At 34.6% G+C, this 5,456-nt stretch overlaps 1 protein-coding gene across 4 annotated transcripts in view; it reads right to left on the reverse strand.

Annotated features, from left to right (window-relative positions):
- Positions 1–2,451, reverse strand: part of hivep1 (HIVEP zinc finger 1) — a 102,434-nt gene extending 99,983 nt beyond the window's left edge. For 2 of the 4 annotated variants that reach the window (XM_021468249.2, XM_073931372.1), the window contains exon 1: positions 2,363–2,451. The gene's annotated coding sequence lies outside the window, so the exon portion shown is untranslated. Of the gene's footprint in view, positions 1–2,016 lie in introns of all 4 variants that reach the window. The other 2 variants (XM_021468250.3, XM_073931373.1) reach the window with 1 other exon arrangement.
- Between the last annotated feature and the right edge of the window lie 3,005 nt (positions 2,452–5,456).

The raw sequence follows: 5,456 nt of genomic DNA on the forward strand, positions 1-5,456 counted from the left end.
TATTAGACAGGAACAGAATGTTACTAAAAGACCTAAAATCAGAATTTTAACTCAAATTAAATATGACATATTTCTAAAAACAGAATGTTACAAAAAAGACTTGAAACAATCAGAATTTTCATGCAGAAATTGAATATTGCATATTTCTAAAAACAGAATATTGCTGCAGAATTTGTCAGGATGTTACAAAAGAATTAAAACATAGAATATACTATATTATTGAATATCAACAACATTATTCTCAAATCTGAATGTAACAGGAATCTGAATATTGTTAAGAAACTGGAACAGTGCGGTAAGTTGCATAATGTCAATATGTTATTTTAGAAATTAAATGTTACGTTTACAGTATTGAGAGAACATAATGACGGCTGGATTGTGGTGCAACCTTCAAATTCTGCAGTATTCCAATATTACTGCATTTTTGAAAGGAACGTTATGTTATTTTAGAATTTAAATATCTTTAAAAATTAGACTTAAAAAATCTGAATTTTAATGCAAAAATTAAATATTACATATTTCTAAAAAACAGAATGTTACAAAGAGACTTAAAATAATCTAATATTTAACACAGAAATTAAACATTTCAAATTTCTAAAACCAGAATGTTACTAAGAGACTTCAAAAAAAAAATTTATTTTAAGGCAGAAATGTCATATTTATTTCTAAAAACAGAACAGTATTAAAAATACTTTTTAAAAAATCTGAATTCTAACACAGAAATTAAATATTAGACAGGAACAGAATGTTACTAAAAGACCTAAAATCAGAACTTTAACTCAAATTAAATATGACATATTTCTAAAAACAGAATGTTACAAAAAAAAGATTTAAAACAGTGAGAATTGTAATGCAGAAATTGAATAATACATATTTCTAAAAACAGAATATTGCTGCAGAATTTGACAGGATGTTACTAAAGAATTAAAACATAGAATATACTATATTATTGAATATCAACAACATTATTCCCAAATCTGAATGTTACAGCAATCTGAATATTTAGAAACTGGAATTGTGCGGTGAGTTGCAGAATGTCAATATGTAATTTCAGAAATTAAATGTTACAATTACAGTTATGAGAGAACATAATGACGCTGGATTGTGGTGAAATCTTCTGCGGTAACAGTTCCAATATCACTGCATTTTTGAAAGGAATGTAATGTTATTTTATAAACTAAATATCACATTACTTCAAAAATGAAATGTTATAATGCACGGCAGCATCTGAACACGTTATCAGAACTGGAATGTTAAAAAGATTGCAGCAGAAACAGAGCATTGTTGCAGAATCATAATGCTGCTGCAGAATCTAAAAAATTACTTTATTTAGTGTCAGAACGACACAGTGGTGCTGTAGAAATTGAACAGTGTGTTGTTTTAGGATTGGAATGCTTTGCTTACGGTTCAACTGGTAACAAATGAGAGCACCAACACCAAGGTCAGAGGACTGATTGCAAGGGAACACACACACAATAATAAACAGCACACTTTGACATGCATCGGGTGAATGCATAAATGCGAAGAATCTGCCAATCAAGGCATCAGGAAACACCCTGAAACCAGGCAAACAGAGCCAACAGAAACTGCTGCACATGGGGCACATGCGTAGCCTACTTGGCATGCACTGGCAAAGAAAAAAGATGGCACTAAACTGGGGTCGCTCCTGAAAGGCAGACCATGCCAGTGCCAATCTGACATGCTTACAGCCTATAAGAGCCGCATGCGATGAGTCACCGTGTGTCTAAAAAGCTCATTGATACAAACCAGCAGCTTTCCAATAAAAGCCACAGAGCTAAATCCAGGTGCGCACAGGATGAATGGCGCATTACTGCCTTTAAGAAACACATGAAGAGGGCGGAGCCGGGGAAAACCCCTCTGCAACAGGACATGAGCGAGAAACACTTCCCTAATTCGACAACAAAATGCCCTTTAAATTCTCCGAAGACGTGCAAAACGCATCCTGAACGCGTTCGCGTGCGTCCCGCGGTCAGCGGAAGGTGTTTTAGCGCTTACCTGCCGTCGCGCGAGGTGCTCCGGCGACTCTCTCCAGCAGCGTTGCGGGCTTGATAAACATTTACACCCCGCGTATTAGGATTCTGGAGACGTGCGATCTCGGCGAGATACAAAACACGGGCCGGCTCGCAACAGAGCGATTGAGAGCAGCCCCAAAATCGCAGTAAAACTCACGCAAACATGCTCACAACTTTAAGCAACCCGTACAAATCTCTTTTGGAAACATTGTGTCCCGAAACAGCAGCACTTGGAGATGTGTTTACGCGCCGCGTGTGTTAGCTACGCACAGGACGATGCGTACAAACGCTTATTAAAACGCGTGTATTTCTTAACTTTTGGTACTTACATGTGCAGTCTGAACTGTTGTCAAGGGTTTCAACGGTCAGAGGTCTGTTTTTCCTCTCTCTCGCTGTATCTTCTCTCACTTTCTATTGCAGGAAACCGACAGGCCCACTGACGTCAACGGGGGTCCCGTCTCCGCCTCCCAAGCCGAGCAAACGCGTTAAGGGAGTGTCCTGACGGCCGATTGAACAGTCCAATCAAATACATTAAACACCATTTGGGAGATTAATATGTCTAGGATTGATCATAAACACAACACTGAGACGAAATCAATGATATTTCACGGAGCGGCGGATTCAAATGCGTGTTTTAAGCGTCATTTCCAAGTGTCGCTGGTCCCGGGATCCCTCAGATGGGCCCCTTGTGCGCATAGTTCAGGACTGACGGTGTTCCCGGAGGTTCCTTGTTTGTTAGGTCACGTTGTGCCCCTCGAACAGCGCTGGGCTTTCCCGCACAGGTCCAGGCAAACAATGGAGAACGGAGCGCGTTCGCGATGCGGCGACGCGTTAAATCAGATCGGAAATGAAAACGCGTGAGCTGTATTGTTTTGCAGTCATGCAAAACCGAAAGCAGGCAGTATGCTTGTCTTAGCACTAACATTTCTAAGGGCAAAGAATAAAGTTCGTCACAAAAAAGCACGTTTTTGCTCTGACAGTGCATTTAAGATGAAAAATATGGATATTTAAACATTTTAAGATGTAATATTTTATCTATCAAATAGTTTCAGGTTTGTTGCAATATACAGCGACTGAGGAAGGAGGAGCTTAAAGGGAAAATCAAGTTCACTGTATCTGTTTAAACAGAGAATTGGTGTAAACATAAGACAGTAAAGGCGATTAATGCACCGTTAGTTTGAAGATTAATGTTTTTTAATTATATCCAAATCAATAAAGGAAGAAAATATTTTATTGCGAAAATGGAGTTTTAAAAATGTCATTTTCAACATTTCTTGTTCTATGAGTTTGCAAAAAAAATAAATAAAATGTCTTAAATTTTAAGTAAAAAACAAATAGTTCCACTTTCGTCTACATAAATTGAAACATACAAGAGTTATTGTAAATACACACAGCAAGCATATTATCAATTATCTTTATGAAAATAAGTGTAAAAATATGAGTGAATTAATTTTAGATAGATATTTATGTAAAAATCTGACAACACACTTATTCTTACTTGTGCTTATCAAAATCTATAGAAAAATAAATGATCTTATACTTTATTTTATATATTTTAAAAATATTAAAAACCTCTGGCAGACAAATGAGTAAAGCCTGGCAGTTAATAGTATTTTATATTGAATGAAAATATTTTATACATCCATTATTGTTACTTTTTTGTGAGTGTACTCTAAAAATAATTGTTAAAATGTATTATATTCCATTGGGTGCTCCGGTTTCCCCCACAAGTCCAAAGACATGTGGTATAGGTGAATAAGGTAGACTAAATTGTGTGTGAATGAAAGTATATGCGTGTTTTCCAGTGATAGGTTGCAGCTGGAAAGGCATCCGCTGTGTAAAACATATACTGGATAAGTTGGCGGTTCATTTCTCTGTGGCAACCCCACATTGATAAAGGGACTGAGCCAACAAGAAAATGAATGAATGAAATGTATTAAAACAATTGTTAAGTAAGTCAGTAGTAAGTAAGGAAGTAAGTCAGAGCAGACTAAATTAGAAATAAATATTTGATTAGTCATCTAAATTTGCAATTCAGTCTGTCATCATATCCATCTGCCTGTCAGAGTTGACCCTTGTCCTGAGTGAGTCAAAGCCTATGGCAAAGGATCCAATCAATACCTTTCCAAAACAGAAAAGTCCAGAATCCAATTAAATCCAGCCTCAACCACATCTATCGCTCATACACACAAAACCCAATTTATCGATAGGTGTTTTGGTCATTTTTGCATTGACTGATGCAGTTATATTCCTTGATAAACATGTAAACAATGACCACACATTACAGAAATAGACTGACCGAATGTTGACCAAAAGTAAGAAGCCAAATAATCAAATCAAATAACAAACAAATAAAGAAGCAGTCACTACCTCACAAAAGTATATATATATATATATATATATATATATATATATATATATATATATATATATATATATATATATATATATATATATATATATTATTATTATTATTATTATTAATTTACTAATTAATATTATTATCAAATTTTACACCATTTTATTTATATTGGATTATTATATATTTTTTTCTATTTTATTAAAATAGGCCTGAATGTATATAAAATTAAGTATGGATATAATCTGAACTTTAAAGTTCAAACAGGCTGCAAAAATCAGCAAAAAAAAAACATTTGCAATACTTCCTGAATTAGTGCTTTAGAATAAATTGTTTGAATAGGGGTTGTTTAGAAGTTTAGCTGACCATAAATCCCTAACGATAGAATATCTTTAATATCCATGCTTCAAATATCCAAAATAGCCTATTGTGTTGTCTTCTGAGTAACAAAAGGCTATAGCATCCTTATATTATTTTTGTCTGATGAAAGCCAGCGCCAATATGTCATTGCTCCATATTATTACTGTCATGTTCATAAAACGGCAAACTAAACCGATATGTACTTGAGATATATACTTCGCAATGATGGACATTTTGATATGATTTTTGGTCATTTTTTGCATTAGCTGATGCTGTTATTTTCAACGATAAACATGTAAACAATGGCCACTCATTACAGGAACTGATTGACTGAATGTTGACCAATAGTAAGAAGCAGAGGATGCCAAATATTTAAAAAACAAACAAATAAAAGTAAAAAAAAAAATGAAAAAGTCAACAAACACAAATATTGCAGCTCGGCTATTTTTAAACCACATCCAAAGCATCTCATGATGTGTCCACGGGTGTTTGTGTTCACAACTGTATGTTTTGGTGATTTTTGCATAACAGATGCTGTTATTTTCCTTGACAAATATGTAAACAATGACCACACATTACAGGAACACACTGACTGACTAAATGTTGACCAGAAATCAGAAGCAGAGGATGCCAAATATTCAAAAAAACCAACCAACCATAAAAAATAAATAAAAAAACAGTCGACAAATACAAATATTGCAGCT

Source organism: Danio rerio, chromosome 19, assembly GCF_049306965.1.
Source record: "Danio rerio strain Tuebingen ecotype United States chromosome 19, GRCz12tu, whole genome shotgun sequence".
Taxonomy (NCBI): domain Eukaryota; kingdom Metazoa; phylum Chordata; class Actinopteri; order Cypriniformes; family Danionidae; genus Danio; species Danio rerio.